At 38.0% G+C, this 23,964-nt stretch overlaps 1 protein-coding gene across 1 annotated transcript in view; it reads right to left on the bottom strand.

The window, feature by feature from the left end:
• The window catches only part of Ehbp1 (EH domain binding protein 1), a 286,967-nt gene that overhangs the window by 9,097 nt on the left and 253,906 nt on the right, over window positions 1-23,964 (bottom strand). The gene's annotated exons all lie outside the window — the stretch shown is intronic.

Genomic DNA, 23,964 nt, shown 5'->3' with positions numbered 1-23,964 from the left:
TGACATCCAAAAGCCAAATAACACTCCAACACAACTTTTTAACTTGAAAAATCTTTTGGGTGCTTCAATACTGCATAGCATATTGCTTACAAGACTCAAAGCCAAGCCTGACAACAGAATCACTATTTCCAAACTCAGAAGCCTGTCCTCTGAAGCCCGCCCTTGTGCAGAATGCACTTTAGTCCCCTGAACTCACCTGTAGATCGTCTTAACACTAAGTACCGTCAACAAAATGCTCCACCTTTTAAATCCTCCCCAGAGGCTGACTTGCTATTATGTTTCAATGAGGAACTCAGGGTGCTGACAGACATATGGTCACGACTTTCTTTAAAACTAAAAAATTATGAGAATCATAAGATTATCAGGGAGACCAGAGAAGTCCAGAGATCCCGTGGAAGCATACTTTGAACAACTTAACTTTCTTACGTTCCTCATGGAAAGTAAAATACCATGTATGCACATACCACTTAGAACTTGTTGACTCAGACAAGATGAACTACTTATAAGTTATTAAGTGCATTGTAAATGACAAGACTACAAGAAAGACCTACAGCTCTCTGTGGAAATAAATTGTTACAATGAATAGAATATGAAAAACCCATTCATTAAAGACACACACTAACACTTGGACTGTGAAGTAACTCTCTTACATTCACTCACACCCATCACTCATCTCTGCTGCTGCCCCTCCCCAGGACTGTGACACATTCTAGTACATCCTTGACATTGTTCATATACAATAATGTGCAGGTCCCAATCGTTCTGAAGAAAAATACCCCTCCCCCCTTTTGCCATATATTCCCCTTTCTCTCCTTGTAAACTATACCAAGTCAAATTTGTAATCTTTTAACTTTTTTCCCCCTGAGTTCCATCCATGGTTGTTTTATGACTTTGCTAACCCATTTCTTAATATTACCAGTTCAATTTCTGCACAACATTCATAGGATAAACTTAAAGACCTACTAAGAACTAAATATCCCAGCAAAGACTGTTCTGTACATTTTCTTTTTAAGGGTGATAGTACCATTTAAAAGTTGAAGACATTGAATCTATTTACAAATTTCCAACAATGCAGACGTGTAACTATTTTAAAAGGGTCTTCTTCACACCCCTCACTTCAGAGCTCCTCTTCTCCTAAAGAAGACACTGTCACAGGCAAATGCTATTCAGAATCACAGACTGCCATGTCCACACAGAACAAACTTCCTTCACTTCAGTAAAACAATATTATATAATAACCTATTGTATACTTTGTCATGTTGTCTAAATATTTACTTTCTAAATTACAGAAATGCCATAATTAAACTATTTCCACATTAATGTAAATTTAAAGAATGTTTTAAAATATTAAAAGCAGATCTGTGTGCATGAGATCTTGCATCAACTTCAGTGTATGCTGCCCATCATTAAAGAGAACAGTGAGGATGTGTGCCATCATTACATCTTGTTAAAACTCAATGTGTGACCACGACTTAAGATAGATTCTTTCAGAGTCTGAACAAAAGTCTTTATTGTTTTACAGTATTTTTAATCTCTCCTTTAGGGTGGCTGGTTTTGTATTCACTTTGGACCATGTGATGTCTTGACACTGGTCATGTGATACAGGCTGCGATAGGCACAAATCCCTGGGTAGCAACAAAAGAAGAAAGAGTAAAAAGAAAAAGCTGAGAAAAAGCTTGCAGTTTGGAAAAAGGCCAATTGTACCCCAGTGAAAGCGTTTTGATCAGTGAAATGACACATGTGTGCAATATTAATAGGTGTAGATTTTATGATAGCTCATTTTCTGATTAAAGACCCAATTCTTGTGTTCATAACTCAGTGGCTTCTAAAGATACAGACATATTAAAACTTTGAGTTTGACTTATAAACCTATAACTGAGGCTTGCAGGCACCAGCAGCAGCCAGCCCTCTCCTACATTAGCATCGTTTTCTTCAATGGAATACTGCTTCCTGATTTAACAATACTGATGTGGAACTGTGTTATTTTCTCTTTAGTTCATGTCTGTATTTCCAGGTAAGAATCAAAGATATCCCCATAATTATTAGGAAATAACTAATAATAAAATAATGTAATGTTTCCAAAGGAAATAAGCCTAGCAAATATCTAAAGACACACTTACACATTGCTACACAGCTCATTTCTAGTCATTGAAAAAAAAGAATCAATTCTCTATCACTGATCTTTATCTGAGGTAGTATACAGTGATGGACATCTATAGCCAGCCTAATAATAAAAAAATAAAGTTTCTTTTAACATATTCCTACACTATTGTTTATAGGGATTTAAAATTTTAAATTTAAAAGCTTTTAAAAGCCAGCAAGTTGAACCATTACAAATTAATCCTGACTTTAATAACTGGTTAAAGACCCCTTTAGCTTTATAAGCAACAAAAAATATTAAAGCCCCTGATCACAGCGAGCTTTCTCATCTCTCCTCTAACCATTTGTTATTTAATCCAATACTAGTAATCCAATTTGTCCATCAGACTTTTAAAGGGCAGAATGCAACTTCCTCAGCTTAGACACTTTTCAAAGTACAATATATTTTTCAAATGAATGCTGGATGTTTCATTTTTCCCAACTGTTCCTAGCTCTAATGCACGAGGAAAAAAAGAACAAGATGAACATTGTTCATACTGATTAAGTAAGAGCTCATTAAAGAGCTGTCAGTGCGGTACTTTGAATATGCATGAAGCATATAATCAGATCTAGTACCGTCACTAGAGGAGAATACGGTAAGTACAAAGGACTGATTTAATTACTTAGAGTGGGCTGTGCTGGCGAAGCAGTGTTGGTAGTGCAGAGAGAAAAAGGGGTTGTGTTCTGCCGCTGTCAGAGAAAGGCAGTCCCTGCTTCCCCACAATCCTGATCTCACAATAAAGCACTTTACACTGTAGCTTAAAATGAAGCCTGCATTATAAAATGCCCACAAATCATTTAATCTTGTTTAACCTTACCTTTAACTACTTCTTTCAAAATTACTTTAAATTTGTAATTGCAACTACATTTTCATCAGTGCAGAACCAAATACTGATACTTCTGTAAATCCTAAATTCTTTTTAATTTCATAACCTACAAAATTCATGACTTAGACTAATGAAGGCCACTCTGAAATAAGATCTGACTAAAAACGATATGGATTAAAAGTTCGCTAAACATTTACTAAAATGCCTAAGTTATTACCAATAAGAACATTCCCCTAAAAAGGAGTTCTCACCTGAAAATTATTATAATCTCTAGTAACAGACATATAAACTATACACAGTTTTTAAGCTTGTATCCTTAAGGAGGTCTGCACTTTTTTCCCTGAAGGAATGTGACATCTTTTCTGACATCAAATATCTTAACATCAATTTTTTTCTTCCAATCAGTTACTGTAGCTGGAGTACGAGGTGTAAAAACACTAAATATCCAGGGACAAGAGCTGGAAAAATAATTGTGTGTAAACGAGACTTCATATCATTCTATTCACACACAGGTAATAAAAGTCACTTCACAGAAAGCTGCATGGGAAGCCCAGCAGTAGCAACACTGTAAATGTTTAATACTGTAGTTAAGAATAGTAATCACTTTTATATTCTAACTCACAAAAGATTAAAAGATATGATTTCTTTCAAGAATTCATTCACTCACCCAACAATTTGTGGTTTTCATTATTCTTTCTAGAAGCAGTGTTTCTGAGGTTTTAAAATGAAGAGTGATTCCAAATCTGGAATGGTTTTATTTATATTTCAGTGATTAAGGTTCAAACCCTGGGCCTCATTCGTGGTAAACAAGCACTCCATCACTGACCCACCCCCAACACACACTGCTGAGAGCCCCAAAGGCATTCATATTTCAGGTAACTACTGACAGATAGGCATTTGGCTAAAGTTAAAATGCTCACAACACCAAAGCTGTATTACTTTAAGGTACACTGAACATACTTTGCAAAGAGATGAAACACAGTGAGTTGCTGCTGCAGATATCACTCCACAGAGCCTGTCTACTTGGAAAGTCAATTAGGCACCTCAGAGTAAAGACACTTGAGCATGGACTGCCTCCACAGATGCACAGCCCCCTGCCAGCTTGCCTCTCTTTTCTGCTCTGTGCTGGAGAGTCTGTCTTAAAGTTCTCCCATAGTCTTGTCATAGAATGACTCGAAAGTGGCTCTGGATATGGCAGAGGCATTTACGTCAAGCTGAACATGAAGAGCTGAACAAAATTTCTCTCTCTTTCTCTCTCTCTCTCTCTCTCACACTCTCACACACACACACACACACACGTTACACACACCCATGTTACAAGAGGGATTTATAAACTTTTATGTATTTAGGTATGTCAAAAACTCTGGAGGTATCTTTTCATAAGGATTTAAAAATAATTACATTTATTTGTGTGTGTGTGTGTGTGTCTGTGTATGTACAGGTCAGGGGACAACTTTCAGGAGTCTGCTCTCTCCTTCCACCATGTGGCTTCTGTGGACTGAACTCAGGACCTCAGGCTTGGTGGCAAGTGCCTTTATTGGCTTAGTCATTTTTCTGATTCAATTCTTTTTTTACATAAAGCGTTTTTAATACAAAATTTCACCATGTTTTTCCCTCTCCCCGAGTCCTCTTAGCATCCCCCACCTCCTCACCCCTCCAACTCTATGCTCTCTCTCTCTCCCTTTTCAAAAAGGTCATTTGGGTACAGCATTGCTGGCACTGGAATCAAACCATACCCAAAGTATTTTACAGGAATCCACCTATTCATAAGCTTTAATGACATCATGCAAACAAAGTATATTTTATTAGTACTTACTTGCATTAATTTTGAGAAACTCATAGATAAAGACTGTAAGTTCTGGGCCTGAGAGATGGCTCAGTGTGTAAAGGCACTTTTGGATAAGCCCAGAGACCTGAATTCAATGCCTGGAACCCACATGGTAGAAATTGATTCTGACTTCCACACGCTTGCTATAGCAACCTCATATCTACCCATGTACACAAACAGTCAAATAAATATTCCCCTTAGAACCCCCTCATTTTTACCCACCAACAATAATGTATCATTATATATACTGTGTGGTTCCTGTAGCTGGTTAAGCCAGTCACCTTGACTCTGTATCCACTATGGTCTTTATTCAGTGCAGTTTTTAGGTGACTATGTTTTTAACTAAGTCCCTTGTCTGTTGCTAATAGCTGAACCTCCAAAGCCTTTCTTCTTAGGTTCAAAGAGCGTGGTGGGGATACTGGTCCTCCTAAGGGCCCTTTCTTCCTTTCTGTAAGGACAGTCATGTGACTCTGAACTCAGGTTCTCAGCCACGCCCATTCCTCTTCCTCTCCTTCCTTTCCTTTTCTCACTCCACCCCCACCCTACAGGTTTTATATAATTCAGGCTGGCCTCAAACTTGTGATTAGCCAAGGATGATCTATAACTTCTGGACTGTCCTGCCTCTCTCTACCTTACAAGTGCTAGGATAATAGGTGTGAGCCATCATACTTGGTTTATATGGTGCTAGGAACAGAACGCACAGCTCCATGCACACTAGGAAAGCACTCTTCAAAGAGAGCCAAATTCCCAAACCCTTTTCCCTTTTTAGACAGGGGCCTGATATGTAACCAGGCCAATCTTGACTTTTGATCCTTTTTTTTTTTTTTTTATTCTTTCACATCATGTATCTCGATCCCATTCATTTCCCAATCCCTTCGTATCTGCCCTCTACCCTTGCAACCTTCCCTGCCCCAAATAAAATTAAGAAAAAGAAGAAAAGAAAAGAAAAAAGAAAAGGAAAACCTCATCATAGAAGCTGCAGTGTGACAGAGTGATGTTAGTCCATACATCTTTACTTGGAAGTGTTCATTGCAAAGTCATTGGTCTGGTTTGAGGCCTCCTGCTACACCATCAATGCTGGGCCCTCATTGGGACTCCTCTTGGATACCCTGTTGTTGCCCTAGCGGGGGCAATGCTGGAGAGCTCACCCTGGTGGTGAGGACAAGGAAGAGCTGGTGGGTTGATCAGCCCAGCAACTACCCAGGCCCAGAACCAGGGATATGTGTTGCTCCACCCCAACATCCAGCCCACCTATGATCTTCGAGGGGATGTGAAGCTGACTCTGGGATTACAGGCTTACACACTACACCCAGCCGCACACTTCCTCTTTTCTTCCCTCCATGCTTCCTTTTTCATAGGAGCTACTCGAACACAAGTTCCTGGGGAAATTCTCTTTCCAGGGTTGTGCACATTCTATGCAGCAGAGTTCAGAGGTCCTCTTGCTACAGGCAGTTTCTTCAGATGGAAAAAAAGTCACACATTTAATGTCTAGAACCTTTAGAATTTCCAACAATAATTATCTGTAAATCTCTTCCAGCCCTCAGCAGATATTACATTTCCACTTTTAACATGGCATAAAATTTTATCTTCCTTAACCCAAAGAACATGATATTCCAGGAGTCCACTTCAGACTCTGGCCTAAACCTCATGAGGCAATCTCTAACATTCAGCCATGTGGCCTCATGTTGTGTCTCTTCACAGCTGTGGCCTCCTTAAACAGGATCGAGCAATCCTACCCATAGGTAAGAGTCAATTGCACATCTGTTGATTCTTCCTAGCCCATCAGTTATTACTTATTTCTCATACCCATTACTATCAAATTTAGCAAAATAGCTACCTAGTTTATGGTGATAAATTTCAGGATAATTTAAAAGCATTTGGGAGAGCCAAGATATAATTCAGCCATAAAGTATGTACATAGCATGTGTAGAGCCCTAGGTTTGAATTTTACCTAATATCATACAAAATAAAACAAAATACAAAAGTGTCCTCTATGAGAAAAAAATATTTTAATAAAATTCTATTATCTGAAATCCAACTTTGTTGGCTTTATGGACATTTGACAGCTTTTTTTTCTAGAACAGAATACAACTCAAACTCTGATATTTAATAAAATTTTAATGATTCTTAACTTTTTGCTTTGAATGAGCCAAGTGTAATGGTGTATGAATTTTGTCCCAGACAAGCTCAAGTTGGAGGAGGAAGCTTGAGCCAATGAAGTTGAAGACATCCTAAGCAACACAGTAAGATCCTATCTCAAAAATACAATAAAAGTAAAATAAGCACTTGATTCAAAACAAATGGTATTGCAATGCTAAGTTTTGGTTTCCTTTAATTCTATTTTCATGAGAAATTAAAATATTTATGAGTATTTTAATAATTCATTTCTCATCTGGAGATGTAGCTCACTGGTATAACACATGCCTAGCATGCATGAGGCTCTGGGCTTGATCCCCAGGACTGAGAGTGGAAAAGTAGGAAATTAAACACTTATGCTTGAAATACAATTTTTTAATTTCAAAAATAATGCAAACAAGTCTATACAAATCCACACTGCACAAAATTTTAATTTTAGGGGCTTAAAAATTAAATCCACTAAATAAAGTTTTATCGATCTAAATGTGTCTCTTGTCTATATCTTTAATCATCCTTACAAAACTAGAAGCTTCAATGACTATGACCACATGCTGGTCTATCCGATTACGTCTCCTGTGAGTGAGACAAGACACCAGTGGAAGGGAATGCTGTGCCTTATGTAGTTCTTAGCTTTGGCCCTCAAGTGATACTTGTAAGTCTGAGTGAACTGGCATTGAGATTGTTGGCTTTGTAACTTTGGGAGAGACAAAGGTTAGAAAGACAGAATATGCCCAGCCAGCTAATGCAATGGACATGTGTAGGTGAGGTGCCTGGAACTCTGCACTCTGAACTTACATGGCAACTCCCACCCATTGCTACTATCTTGAAAACAAAAGAGAAACTTCTTATACTCTTATTTTGATGGTAACAGGCACTTAGGAAAACAACATTCTTCTCTTCTTTCCTTTCTTTTTGTATTTTATTTTTGATTAGGTCTTGCTATATTCCTCAGTTTGAACTTCTGGCCTCAAGTGCTCAAGTGATCTTCCTGCCTTAGCCTCTCAACTAGCCGGGACTGTAGGCACATGAGACTGACCTGGCTGGGAAAATAATTGAGTGATATATATGTTTATATATGTTTGTTACCATGTGTATTTATATATTTATATTTATACCAAACTTTAGTCTATTGATTAATATTTATCTTTCTGCAAATTTCTTCCAAATGCCATTAAACCCCAAACTTAGTATCTTTATAGGACAAAAACAAAACAAAACAACAAAACAACAACAAAATTCCATGCACACTAAAAATTAATTTTCTACATGAAGCATTTAATGTATCTTAAAAATTATTTGGGATAAGGAGATAGCTCCCTTTGTAATGCACATGGACACACATGAAGAGCTAAGTTCCATCCTTGGCAAGCATGTACAAAGCCAGGGGTGGTGGCATGGACTACTTTTTAATTCCAGTGGTGGAGAGCTGGAGACAGACTTCTGCATCTCAATGGCCAGATAGCTGACAAGCCCCAGGTCCCAGTGAGAGATGTCATCTCATCTGCCTCTGTCTCTCCTTTAGCTTCTATCACAGACTCTTCCTGAGGCAGTAGCTCCTTTCAGTGTACAAATGCCTTTGATATCCAAGCTCAGAAGTAACACATGGGAACAAGAAAATAATACAATGACTACGTATGTCTAATTTTCATGCGTAAAGAACTTAGAAGTCTATAAAATTATTTAAAAATATGATTACCAACTAAAAGAAAGACTATGCTTTAATGTCCAGTAGAAAAAGAATATTCTCCACAAAAGAACAGCGCTGATTTGATACAAAAGAACTCTTGGAGGCCTGGATAACAAACAAAAGGTTTATAAACTCAGAATTGGATAGTCCTATGCAAAAAGGACCTAATTAGTCAGTTGTCAGCCTGTTGTTTCTATAAATTATCTTTTGTTTTGTTTTGTTTTTCGAGACAGTGTTTCTCTGTGTAGCCCTGGCTGTCCTGGAACTCGTTCTGTAGACCAGGCTGGCCTTGAACTCAGAGATGCACTTGTCTCTGCCTCCCAAGTGCTGGGCTTCAAGGCAAGTGCCACTACTACCTGGTAATTATCTGTATTTTTAATGAAAAATGTTCTGTTTTGGGAAACTAGGAGAATGGTGTCAGAGCACAGCTTTCATCCTTCTATAAAATATCTTGATTTTGTGTCCCGACCAAGGAGGCAACTCACATATACACTGCCTAACTCTGGCTGTCCTGGAACTTACTATATAGACCAGGCTGGCCCCAAACTCAAGAGATCTGCCTGCTTCAGCCTCCCAAGTGCTGGAATTAAAGGTGTGTTCCACCATGCTTAGCCTACTCATGAAATCTTGCTTGCTTAAGCTTCTCCTATTACATTGGGATGAAACAGAGGAGGGAAAAGCACATATGTAAATCTGACTTCTGTATGATGTCCTCCAGAAAATTTCTCAAAATACAATACACAAGCCAGTTTGTTCTTGTACGTGACTCCTAAAACTCATTTACTAAGTATAAAAAAACCAACCAACCAAACAACACTGTAACAAATTACTGGGGTACAAAGCTCAGTGGTGTTGACCACTGGCACACATGGGGTCCGAGGTTCAGTCCCCAATAGTGGCAAGTAAATAAAACAATACTAAGGTTTTTTTTCTCCTAGTTACTTATTTTATAGGAAAAAATTATGGTATCCATACAGATATTCATCAAAGTTACTTTCATATATAGACTAGAGTTTAAAAACCACCAAGAGTTAAAATAGCTTTCCAGTGTTATGCTAAATTCTCAAACACGTTCTGGCATTTCTTGGGAGGAATATGGGCCCCTGAGAGGGGCAGAGAAGTGCTGGAACAGGGGTAGTCATTACAGAGTGAGAATGTGCAGGTCAGGAGGTGACAGGTACCTGCTAAAGTCAAGGTAAAAATAACGATGGCGGATAACAGAAATATAGATGCAGCAGCTGTTTCTGTGCTGAGCACTCATTCATCTTTGCCACGTCATGTGGATTTTCCTACAACCTCCTTTATCCTGTCTTAATACCGAGGAAAAGGCCTCAGAAAGGTAAAAGCACTTGCCTGAGACCACCACCTAGATTCCAGTGAGGATTTCAGTATTTAAAGGTATATGCTCCTAAGTTTGCATAGTGTGTTTACCAAGAACCTCCAGTCTGGTCTGCAGCTAATTCCTACTGCAAGTGCCCAGGAGACCGACACCAACAGGCCCCACTGCATGGGGCTCTTTTAAGCGGGTATAGGAAGCTGTATATTTAACAACCACTTGGGGGTGTCTCCTTGTTTTTTGCTTTTGATCAGGGTCCTGCCATATAGCTCAGGTTGGCTTGGAACTCAACATACAGTTCAGGCTGGAATCCAACTCATCCTTCCTCCTGGCTCAGCTGCTGAGTGCTGATTGCAGGGTTGCACCACTACCATACTGAGGTTCTTTGGTTTGTTTGTTTGTCTGCTTTGTTTTTATTGATATGTAAGTCTGAGAACCACTGTCTTGGTCTTTTCACAAAGAAATCACTGAGATTAATCTTTCTTAAAAGAAAAAAGGGTGATATTCCATGTACGGCATGTTGTTTTAGCATTGGCATGACATTATACAAATCTAATTTCACATTCAGGAAAAAAAAATGTTGCTGCCAAATCAGTTCAAATGCCTGAATTTTATGTCATAGATAGTTGCTGAGAAAAAGAGAAACATTTTCCTGGAATGCCTAGTTTCTTAAATGTTAAAAAAAAAAAAAATCATTGCAGTCTTGAATAAGTGTGCATCCCACATCAGGCAATAGCATGTTTCAAACAATCATTCCTCAGGTTAAAAAATTACATTTTACATTTTCAATTCAAAGTTTCTAGGCATGGAAAATACCATCTAAATATCACTGGCAGAAATAATACACATTTGTTTTTCTAGATAAATGAATAAACATGAGTCAGCAGATGAGAAATTCCACTAAGACTATAGAAGAAAAAGCTGGGTATACAATGAGAGTCAGGGACAGAGGAAACTCCTGCCTGATGTGAAAACCTTTGGGACTCTTTATATTTCTCAATCAGAACTTGTATTTCTTCTACAAATCTATGATCCAGTACTTCCTGTGTACATTAAAATGAGTCAACTACTGGGTGCTCCCACTTCAGACACAATTTACAGGTTTTTCTCCTAAAGAGTCCAAATGATGATCAGGTCGAAAGAGATCCTGGACCAATGACCGGCAAAGAAAAGCAGAAAGCATGGTATCAGCTGTTTTCTACGTACAGAGAGAGCGAAGAAGAATGAAAAGAATTCACGGGTGTGGTGAGGGCTGGGGTAACACAGGAGGGCAGGATGGACAACACAGACACTGACTACACAGTGCCAGGGACCCAGAGCCTCTGATATCCTAGGCAAGTACTGTGCTACCAACCTCACTCGCAAGCCTCAGATGGGTGCTCCTCCTTACTGCGGTAATCGGGGTCCACAGCTACAAGCTGAGCTTGTAAAAGTAGGAATGAAAATCGCAAACACTAGACAGGGATCCTGGCTATCGTCCTCCCCAGATGGGGTTCTAATTCATAGCAGCAAGGGCTGTTTTTAGATGAAGGTGTACATCTGATTAAATACTGAAGAAACGCCTTCCCTAAAGTTAAACTAGCATCAATGGAAGCTGGGAGCGTCTTGGTACTTTATAGTCAGGAACTCTGAAGAGAAAGCTCATAGAGGAATTTTGGAAGAGGTCAGCAGCATTACTCAATGGGAGAGTGCTTGTCAAGCGTATATAGGCCCTGGGTTCAATTCCCAACACTCAAAAACAAACACAAAAGGAAGCACCAGAAAGCTGGACTCTGGCTCACTGCTCTCTTATGTGGCTCTGATTCAGCTAATCAGGGACACTGACAAAACTCAACTGTTTGACACCTTCTATTATGTTTCCTGTTACTTTTCTACATAATGAACTGACTGCATGGAATTACAGCTTCTTATAATGAGAAAATGATGGATTCAGGTAACATACAATAATTAAAATCTTCATGTAATTAGAAAAATTCACAGATATACAAAGCAGATTTCTAACACCAAATTACCAAAAATGTGTTAGCATTTTACTCCCCCAAGTCAATCCTAGTACCTCCTGGAGTTTGCTGAAGTGTATAGTGCACAGCCTCAGGAAACTGAGAGAACTTACTTTGCAGAAAAGTTTCAGATATAAAATACTATCTTTCAAAAATTGCTTTTTTACAATACAGAATCAATGCTGTAATTACTCATTACAGCTAACTGTATAATATCAGAACTTTAGACCATCTTTATAATAAATTCTCTTATTTTGCTTCTTCTTGCGAAAAGTCCTTTGCAGAGACATTATAACCTTCCCTGTCTGTTTGATGTGTTGTGTATATCAAGATCAAATAAGAACATGCTACTTCATAAGAAGTATCATTTACTATTTTATTATTGTATGCCAATAGAAAAAATTATGTATGTTAAATGTATAGTTTTAATTTCTTTTTATCTTTGTAACTAAATAATCAAGTAAGATATGACTTAGTTTAATGTACACCTTAAGTGACAAGGCTTTTTTCATTACAATTAGTATAGAAACAGAGATTTTATGTCTGTTGTCAAGAACAGAATGAACACATTTTATTTTAATGAATTTTAATTCCCATTCATAGTTAATAGAGATAGAAATATCAAAATAAATCTGGAATTTGCAAGTTACAAAACACTATATAGATGTCTAGAATATTGTTTCTAGTTTCCACTGACTTTGTTAACTATGCTTGTCCAAGTTATTCCTGTTCCAAGGATGTTGTTTCTCTTTCATTATGTTAGAAGTGGGATAAATTCCAGCATCTTGAGAGGCAACAGTTAAGCAATGCTAAGAGAACACAGCAAATTAAATACAATGTTTAGGATACAAGAAAGTTCCAAACAACACTGCATACAAATAGCAGATAAAAAATAACAAATGTATGTGTTAAGTGTGAAAAACACTGGACAAGTCTCCATCAAAATCTGGTAGGTGTCACTGTGTTTTAGAATCACCAAATGTCCTTTCTCAGGGACTTATTAGTTGTCCAGAATCAGATATCTTAGTGTGTACAAATGATGCCAGTTTTGGTTTCCATTTTTTCTTGTTTAGATATGGGTGCAGTTAGAGATGGGAGCAGACTATCTTCATTCTCCTAGTACATGTATAGTGACTTCAGAGAAAAGGGAGAGTGAAAGGTATGTTCCTGACAACAGACACATAATTACAGACACAAGCCTACAGTATGTACTTCAGCAATCTCAACTGTATGCTGCTATCTATACCCTAAATCCAAAAACTGCCCAAGTAGTTATTTTCTAAATCCCAGGCCCTCCTGATCTCTCTACATCCTGTTTAATATTAATGAATTTATCAACACAAATAGCCAGCATCAAGGCTACAGTGGAAAGCAGAACACTTGAAGCATTTAATACAGCTAAAGGGGAAGATTAGAGATCAATAACAGAATCACCTGATAGAAAAGGAAAAAGGTGTTGCATTAAAAGGTTTTTGCTTTACATGTGAAACAATACCAAGAAACCTGTACTTCAGCACTTGTGCTCAACAGGCACTCCAAACTAGGCAAGGATGAGAAGAGAAACCCATCCTTTCTAATAATCTTGTGACAAAAGCTGAAAGGCATCATCCTATTAACTAGTGATCTCAACTGCTAATGCGGGTACTTCCTGGTGCCTTTTATGTAGAATGCTGCTATTAAAACCCACTAAACATTCACTGTGAACAACACAGAATCATTCATCTTTTATCAGCATCTTGTTAGAAGAGTCCGAGTGGGACTAAAGGTGTCATTGATATTATGGAGTGGAAATTAATCAGAAATTTTTCTCATATTTTCTTCATCTCACTAATTTACTTTTGTTCAAATTTCCTCCTGCTAAAAAGTTCATACCCAACCCCCTGTTGTACTCTTTTAAGTTGAGAATATTCAACGAGTGCGTCCCCTGAAAAGCACCAGGTCCTAACACAAAAAGCATTCGAAATTCTCATTTAGTTGTCTTTATTTTGCTAGCACCATGTGGTCCTTGAAGATGTAGAAAACACGGGAAGCCGAGTAAAGATCAGAGCAAGCTCATTAGCATTCTGACAAAATTGGAGTGGTGGAGATGTAGAGTTTGCCTAGTTTGTCGTTTGAAAGCTATGAAAGCTACCGGTGGTGAGCTTTCTATTTCATTGTGCCTTTGTCTTTGGGGAGGGGGGCTCAAAGCAGCAGGGTATTTGTTAGTCCTGGGTCTGCACAATGCATTGTGGGAACCTTTCCTGCACAGTCAGCCCTAGATAGTATCATTCCAACGTGAGTCAAAAAGTTTTTCACTATTTATAAGAAAGGGTATGTGAGTGAATCTTAGTTCTGCCCTTAATGAATTTATTACGGCTTGGCTTTCTCTTTTGCCTAAGTCATTTAGTCTAAAGAGAGAAATAACCTAAAATGTTGCCAGTCATTTTTCAGAACAAACATTAGGATTTTGTGATTTACAACTAAGAAGTAAAACAAAGGATTGATTTATTTAGTTCAGATTCAGAAGCTGATGGCTCAATGACTAAGAGCCCAATTCTATTTCTGAAAGTAACAGAAAGGAGGGGGTGGCTTGCAGTGTGCAAACAATAAGCAGCTCTTAGGAAATGTCACTAAGTTATCACCTACCGGGTTTCCTCCTCTTCCCATTTCAAGGTAAGACTCATCTGAATGCTAAATGGGCTGCATTAGTTTCACTATTCAATGCCAATGTTTCTACATGGAAATGAAAATGGATAAAGGTCTTCAGGGATGCATTTATCTGCTAAACCCTTGTGGTTGCCCTCCTAACTTGGATGATTACCCAAAAGAATGTCAACAGCTCATTTTCCCAGAGAGTTAGGAGACCCCATGCAAGCCATATTCTGTACTTTCTCAAAGAACTATTTCAAACGTTGTATTTCACAAGCTGTTGAAAGTGATTTTCCTTTCGTCTCTAGTATCCTAACAGTTCTTTGGACATCAGTGTCTCTGAAATGAGGGCTAAACAAAGTTTTACAAGTGAATTCTACATATGGCACATAAATTTTAGATTTACTTTCAATGTATATTTTAGAAACAGGGCCTTGTTACAATAACGTGTTTATGGCAGAAGTGAAATGTCTGAGAAGTAGTTTTTTATCATTGTGAAAGAAGTGCTTCATGTAAAAGCTTAAAATCAAATCACATCTGAGTATTTAAGCTCTTCTAACATTTGTAATTATTAAAAGCCCAGAGGATGATAGAGAGCAGCAGTAAGCAAAATACAGTACACAAGCAATCTGATCCAAGTAGCTTAAAAAGGCCCAGTGGGCACCTGCCGAGGAGGGCCCGGGCTTGGTCCTCAGCACCACAAGCAACACATACAGAAAAAGGTAAGAGAATGGAGGATTTCTATACAAAGCTTTTGACAGAACATTTGGTTATCACATAAAAAGCCATTAACCTATGTAGGCAGTATTTGGCATAGAGATAACTTTTATATATTAAATATATATATAATAAATATATATTAAATATAGTATATTAGCACATGTAAATAAGTATTTTTTTTTAATATTACTAAGTTAAGCTCTAAGTTTCATCACTTGAGTTAGGCTTTCTTCTATAATTTGAAAGTTCATTCATTTTGGTGTGTATCTTAAGACATCTGTATTCCAGGCTGTAGCCCAGGGCTGAACTGGAACTCACTATGTAGCTCAGGCTAGCCTCACCAATCCTTCTCCTCAACCTCCTAAGTGTTAGTATTAAAACAAAAAAAAAAGCATAAAAGATCTGCAATGTACCATTTTTCTTTGCTACAGTGTAGTTTACATGTATGTAGATAGTACTTAAAACTTTACTAACTTAAAACAGTATATTTAAATGTACCCAACGCCAAGCTTTTACTGCTAGCTTTAAACTTTAAACAAGATGTCACTACTGTCATAGTGACTCAGTTCTGTACTCTGCAAAGTGAATATTGCTAGACAATTGTCTCCATAAATGCTTTTCTCTACCAGTTTCTTAAGTAAAATCCTTCAGCCTAGCTATACCAAATTAAAAAAACAGAGCAATCCTGCATTTTTTGTTATTTTCTAAGTCTAGCTTTAAAAGAAATATTTTAACAACTACTTAGCTGTGTAGAAAATAGAATGCTTTTCCTGAAACTATTTTAAAAATATATTTTCAATCTTGATTTAGATTTTACTAGAAACCACTTTGATTTCTAATACTGATATATTATTTTGTTAAACAACTTTGGACAGACATGAAAATTACGACTTTAAAAAGCAGTATTTAAAACTCCTAGTTTTAAAAGCATATTCCATTTCAAAGTCTTTAGAATCCAAAATGGAAAATGGGTAAAACATTGTAAGTAAACTCTTTATATATGTTAGACAGGACATACACACACATGGACAGTTTTTCACATCACATCAGAGCCAGCGCTTCTTGACACACATGTAATACATGTTAGACAGGATACACACACAGACATAGCTTTTCACATCACATCATACCCAGTATTTCTTCACACACATGTAGTATATGTTAGACAGGACACACACATGGATCCAGAGCTTCTTCACAGCAGCTTTTACTACATGGGTGTCTGGGTTCTTAGGATTTGAAGACCAGATGTTTTTCACAAATGACCAGGAGTAGAAGTGAGAATAAATTAATGACTGATTTTTAAGCTTTGATGGAATTAAGAATACTTCTTTTCTTCATGTGTCCATGTGAGTGTTTGTCTGCTAAACTTCTTCCCTGTCTCCCTTTTTCTTTTTTTGACAAGTGAGGCCACCCAGCAGAGCAAATGATGCAAATCCTGGGAGTAACCCTCTGTTTAGTTCAACACTGGCTAGCCTCAACACTGCCTCTATTATTCAGTGGGTTTAGAGAGACTTTCATTTATTTGTTAGTATCAATTTTCAGTTCAGTTTTCCTCTTTAAGGAAATCTAGACTTATTGCTATGTAAATACATTTGCATACTAGCACAATGAAATGTTCTAGAATTTTGATTATTCTAGCAAGCTAAATAGGGATCATGTACATATGTAGTTTGAAATGTGGAAAGAATCAAGATAAAATCTTACTGAAGAATTAAAAGCATATTACAATGTGCCTAGGATTTTCTTGGTATAAAACTAACAATGTCTTTCCATAAATGTTAACAGTACATGGATATCTACTTATCTACTTAAAAAGCAGAAACCACTAGAACCTAAGAAATGTATTACCACAAAGTGATAACTGATTCACAAACTGATTCAAAACAACTTTTTTTCTCTAAAGGAACTGAAATAGATATATTACCACACATACAATATTTTACATTCTTGAACATTTAGACTCTAAACTGCAAAAAGTTTATCTTATGTAAGTGAGGTAGAATATGAATTTAGGAGATTCCAATTAGGACTTCACTTAGCTGTAATGCATGACGGAAGATAATTCAACATATACTCATCAACATACAGATACACTTCTTTTTTCCCACACTGAGAATCAAGCCCAGGGCCTCAGACACACTGGGCAAGCATTTTCCCAGAGCTACACATCCAGCTGCAGTGTATTTTTAGACAATTTTTAGATAGATTTCAAACTCTGGATTTTTTTTCTTGAAGTATTTAGGGATTGAGGTTTTCTCTTTCTCTCCTTCCTTCCTTTCTTTCTCTTTAATAATTGTGTTCTAAGAAGCATGGTTTAGAACAGACAGGCAAGAATACAAGACCAAGTTCTCCTTATAACTCTGGGTCAATCTCTTACTCCAACTGCTTGTTTTTATCAGTGAAAGTAAAAGGCCCAGACTAGATGACCATCTAGACTCTACATATTTGCAAACATTTGTAATTCTGTGGTAGTAATATGTACGAAACAAAGTGTATTAAAAATCTGTGTTTACATGAATTATGAACCAAAAGCTGTGGAGCCCCCAACCGGATCAGGCCCTCTGGATATGTGAGACAATTGAATAGCTTGAACTGTTTGGGAGACACCCAGGCAGTGGGATCCGGACCTGTCCTTAGTGCATGTGCTGGCTGTTTGGAACCTTGGGCTTACATAGGGACACTTTGCTCAGCCTGGAAGGAGGGGACTGGACCTGCCTGTACTGAATCTACCAGGTTGAGCTGAATCCCCAGGAGAGTCTTGGCCTTGGAAGAGATGGGAATGGAGGGGAGGGGCTGGGGGGGAGGTGGGTGCGGGTGTGGGAAGGGGGAGGACAGGGGAACCCATGGCTGATATGTAAAATTAAAACACAAATATAATAAAAGATTGCATGAAAAAAAAATCTGTGTTTAAAAGTTGATTCTTAAGATTCCTTATTGCACATAAACTGCCTTAGGAAGTAATTAGTTCAAATCACATCATACACACCAAGAGAATTCATAGTGCCAAAATCTGTGCTAGAACTTATGATATGACTCTTATAAGATTTAATGACCAATCTTGAAATTCCGTGAGATAGTCTTAGCAGTTCTCCTCAGTTAATGCAGTAAGTGTTTATGCTGAGCAACCACATCATCCAGTGTTTTTACACACTGATTTAGGGCGGAGAATTAGCATCCACCACACCTATGCTTCCCTTTTCCTCTTTAGTTGGTTTGACTTAGAAACAATGAGTGTTGTCTTAGGCATACTCAACTAAGCGAAGTTGCATATAAACTAAAATTCAGATGTTTGCATAGGTCATTATAATTTGTCAAGATGTTATGAAATAGAGCAGGAAGGCTGCTGATGCTGGGGGGGTGCATCTTGGTGAGGGAACACTTGTCTAGTATGTGCAAGGCCTTGAGTGTGATCCCAGAAGGGGCTGGTGGAGGGAACAAGAAGTCTATCCAGAAGAGAAACAGAAAAGTTTCCAACTGAAAAATGTATGTGGGGTTTACAGTATAATAACATTCACTTGACAATTAAAAATAATCTTGGGACAAAGAGCAAATTTCTTGTATAAAATTGATTTTCTCATTGGGTGAAGCACATCAATACATAACAAATGAACTACCACACTGCCCTAATTAACAATTTTGCAAGTGAACACAGACATTACTGCAACACTGCTGTCATTAAAGTCTATTTGATGGCATATCAGTTTCTGTTAACATTTCAATAGACCAATTAAATGACCTTTCCCCCTTCAAATTCAATTAAGCTTTCTGAACTTCAAATGCTACCTTACCATGTACTCTATGTACACAGGGTAAATTAATGTTTTAGTTTTATGGGAATTTCACACAACTTAAATACTATAGCTAACATATAGTTGTGAACTTACTCTTTCTAGTTAATATTATATATCATATTTCTGGTTTATTTAACAATTTGTCATCCAATTATAATTAAAAAATTTAAATCTACTAATACTATTTATTTGAAAGGCAAACTAAAAGCTAAGCAGCAAAAAGCTAGCCCAGGGGAGGGAGACCTGGGTACAAGAGAAATCTATCATCTTCACATAGCAAAGCCTCAAATTCTGTGTAACAGTCAAAGGAAAGAATCTCATGTTTATACCTTTAGAATCTCTTCTCTGAGAAGGAATACAGTAAACAAGAACAAGAGAGAAAGCAAGAAAAAAAATTAAGACCGAAATCAAACAGTTCTGTCTCAACTTTCTGAATTTATTTCCAAAAATGTACTGGCACCATGGGAGAGCAGAACAAAGACATGATTTCTGGGAGAAAGCGCTGACCCTAGTTAGAGTGTTAATCTGCCATGTCACTCGCTCGTCCACCCAGCATGCACTGGTTTTGCTTCTGTCCACAACGGAAAGAATACATTTATTAAGTCGTCTTATCACTAGATGAGTCGGTTTGTAATCATGCTAACTACTTTGTCAATTGAAAATTTATTTAAATTTTCATTTCTTTGTGAAACTTTGTAGATGCTGCACATCTCATGATTAGGAAAAACATGTAAAGCATCACCCCTCTAATCTGCCTAAAATCCCTTTTCATCCAATTGTTGAGGAAGGCTTGAAAGGCTCACACCAAGCTTATGACCACTGCTCATATGGGGGAAGGGAACCTTTGAGGATAGCTAATTAAACTGTTTGTCTTCTAAAACATTTAACTGGCTTTGGAGATTATTCTAATTAAGAATGTTAGATGTATTTTTTAATGTAGCTATTAAAATGAATCATAATCTAACATTCTCATGTACTGAATTAAATCAATGGAGACATGCTGAATTTCTCTATTTTAGAATGAACAGTTCTGAAAAAAATCAATATGCTTTTAAATTATGTACATATGGAGGAAACATAATATACACTTTATATTTATTTGGGTAAATGACTATGGTATTCACAGGCACAATGCAAAATCTGGAGAGGCAGGAGGCATACGCTGCTGGCCCTCATACTGCTCATGGTACTGAAGGGATTGTAACTGGGAAATAAGAAACCACACTAAAAAAGCACGCCCGAATTTACACCACATACTGCACATATGCTTCAGAGCTCTGGAAATAGTGCTAGGTATTCACCTAAACACAGAGAAGCTGTGTATCTGTTTATATTTGTCTATCTTTCTAACCCCCCCCCCCCACATACACAAAAAGAAGTGGGCTTACAAACAGAAGTACCAGCTGAGATAAAAGGTCAATAAGAAACCTGATATATATATATATATATATATATATATATATATATATATATATATAGGCACTTTCCCCTTAAATAATTAAAACAGAAATCAAAACAAAAGAAGCAAATGAATGATGACTGCAACACACACAACAGGCAGCCTCTATTAAAATCAGAAGGTATTATACGCTAAACACTTTCTCTTTCCTTACTGCTGCAAGATTATACTGGTTTATCCCATTAAAGTTGGTAAAATGCCATTCTTGTGTCTTAAAGCTCTAGCATTGGAGGTCAAGAAGTGTATGCTGCTTCTTACAAGGCTAGTGTGGATGTAATCTTCCCAAAGTTACAATAATTAATGTTAAGCTTCTTTAGCAATACGTTTCTGAAAGAGCTGGCCTGATAATATACTCAGAGACTGGCTAGCTGTTTGGTCTCTGAGCAAGAAATGTATTCTATGCTCCTCACGTATGCCAGCTTAAATCTAGTCAGACCAGGGTGATGAGGAGGAGTCTGATCTATGAACAGACATAATATTTAAATCTATAGAAACATAGTAATGAGATTCTGACATACGTGAAAATACAACTTTCCAAAGTTTATTAGTTCTAACCTAACAAAACTGAACTCCAGTCCTAACTATTTATGAAACAAGGTCTCCTTTTCAGTCCAGGCTGGCCTAGAACTCACTATATAGTCCAGGATGGACTCAAATTCACAGCAGTCCTCCTGCTTCAGACTCCTCAGTACTGGGATTTTAAGTGTGGGGCATCATGCCTGGTTCCAAGTCTCATATGGCACATATTTATAAAGTCATTCTTGAACACCACGAATCACACTTACCTTTTAAGAAAGACTCCATTCTGAATGAAAATGGCAAATTTATTTTACTTAATAAATGGAACTTCTATTTTAAAAATATACAGTATCTCAGATTTTAGAGTTGTTTTTAGAGTCCCAAACAACAAATAAACTCATCAAAAGCCCAGGAGTCCTGTTTATATCAGTTTTTTCTCTACTAGCTGTATTAATAAAGTGAAAAAAGTTGGCAAACAAGAACAGAAAACTAAAACTTAAGAAACTATACAACTGAGAATAACTCTATCAACTCCCTCTACATTTCTGTCTTACTAACAGACAGAAACTGGAGCATTATATTATCTGTTTGAGTTCTCCTTCTTCGGAAATGCTGGTTTCTGGGTATCAAGAGCAGTGGAGTCAAAGGATGCTCACTTACAGCAGGACAACTGTCTCCCTGTGACTGATATTTACATGCAAAACACCGCCCGGTCCTTGAACCAGCAGACAGGTCATCTCATCTCGGTCTCGCTGGTCCAAGTGGAACATTCCATGAGCCCCTGAGCAGTCATGAACACGCACAGCTACGAAGATTTTTAGATGTTGTGAGAGGAAAGGATAATTATGCATAGGGGATGATGCAGGAAAGCTTCCTGGAGGCAGTTTAAAAAAATTTAAAGGACATGTCAGATTTATTCTCTCAGACCAATGTCATTCCTCCCAATTGCACAGAGGAAGCATGCAAACACTAGCATGCACCACACTCTGTGCCTAGTCTGCGGCACTGTAAAGGAAACATACACGAGAAGTTTAAAATAATTGTAACCTCAGGAACACCCTTTACCCTGGAAGACAGCTCCAGGACCGTCATGTAACTACCTGAAATCACTAACAGTGCTCTGTGTGTATGATGTACACCCATGGTGTTGATTTTCCCACACCTATGTGCCTATGATTGCACTTAACTTAGAAATTAGCTATAGCAAAGATTAACAAATACATCCGTAAAATAATATAAAACAATTACAACAATATACTGTGACACTTAAAAAAACACATGTATGTGGTTATCTTGTTCTCAAAATAGCTTTTCAGATTTCTTAAGAGGGCATGAGATGCTCCAGTAGCCATCTGATGAGATGAAGTCTGGGAAAATGATGCAGGCATTGTGATACAGCATCAGGTTATAGTTGAACTTCTGACATGTATCTCTGTATTAAGATCACAGCTAGCCAAGGGTCACTAAAACCAAAGGTAAGAAGGGGATGATGGGTTGGGGATTTAGCTCAGTGGTAGAGCACTTGCCTAGCAAGCACAAGGCCCTGGGTTCGATCCTCAGCTCCAAAAAAAAAAAAAAAAAAGGGGGGGGGGGATGATTAGGCTGTCATGCTCCCCGTCCTTCACACATGAAACAACCCTGCTCTATCACTCAGGTAAATCCCTTGTCACTGGTAAGGCTTTTATACTGGAGAGGATGACAACAGTCAGAAGACAGAGGGTAATGTGGGAGAAGAGAAGGGGCACTCTCTGTTATTTTCTCAAGATAATGCTATGCTAAATTCACACGAAAGCATAAAGCTAGGTGAACAGAGGTGAAACACGGATAAGGAACATGTGTTGTAGAACACTGTCCTCTAAGCCAAAAAGCCAGCATCTTCATCAGAACAGCTGTGACTACTTGCAGGAGACCTCCCCACTCCCCAAATCAGTTGATTGTTAATGTTCCCTCAGAAAAAAAGGTTGGATAGGTCACTGGGCCCTCATCTGACATTCCCACATCTCCCTTCTGCACTGCCTGGCCACATGTATGTACTCTATTCTAGTTGCACATATTCTTGGGCAGCGTTATTTTGTCTGGGGTGGAGGTGGGGAAATGACAAGCCTGTGCAGGGCTAACTGGAGGGAGGACCCATCTATGTACCTGTGTGGCTATCACTATCCATGCTGAGGACCCTATCTATGCAGGTGTGGGATGTCACTATCTGTGCCGAGGACCGACCCCATCTATGAAGCTGTAGGATGTCACTATCCACTCTGAGGTCAGGCTCTCTGGTGGTGCAGCTGTTTTGGGTAACTCACACTCCCGTAGCCCCTCATCCATGCTCTGTAAGTAAACCCAATAAACTCAAGAGTTGTCAGGCAGAATCATCCTTCAGTTTGTGGGTGGTGCCCTATAAAGAGGGAGAAGGAAAGAGTTCTTACAACAGCGGGGTGGATAGCTGTCCTTTACATGACAGGGTTTATGCATAGTAGAATGATCTTGCACGTTTCCTGAAGCAGGGTCCATACACTTTTGTGTGTGTGGTTTAGAGAACTGGATAGTAATTGCTCTTTTGTTTTGGTTTGACAGAATCTCTCTATGTAGTCCTGGCTGTCCTGGAACTCGCCTTATAGACCAGGTTGGCCTTGAACTCACAAATACCTGCCCCTACTTCCCAAGTCCTGGGACTGGCCTGTGGTTGCTATAAAATAATAGATATAATGTGTCTGGCTATATTTTGAGTGGTCTTGTCTTTAATACCAATTACAGACCACATTTCATTAATTAAAAAGCAATAGAATTTAATCTCTCCTCTCTTTAGTTCCCTCCTCCCTTTGCCAACCTTCCCTTCAACTAATTTTGTTCAGGCTGGCCTAAAACTCATGAAATTCACCTATCTTCTGCCTCAG

Source organism: Onychomys torridus, chromosome 10, assembly GCF_903995425.1.
Source record: "Onychomys torridus chromosome 10, mOncTor1.1, whole genome shotgun sequence".
In the NCBI taxonomy this organism is placed as follows: Eukaryota; Metazoa; Chordata; class Mammalia; order Rodentia; family Cricetidae; genus Onychomys; species Onychomys torridus.
The sequence above is the reverse complement of the archived record's forward strand: the minus strand, read 5'-3'. Positions and strand labels throughout refer to the sequence as shown.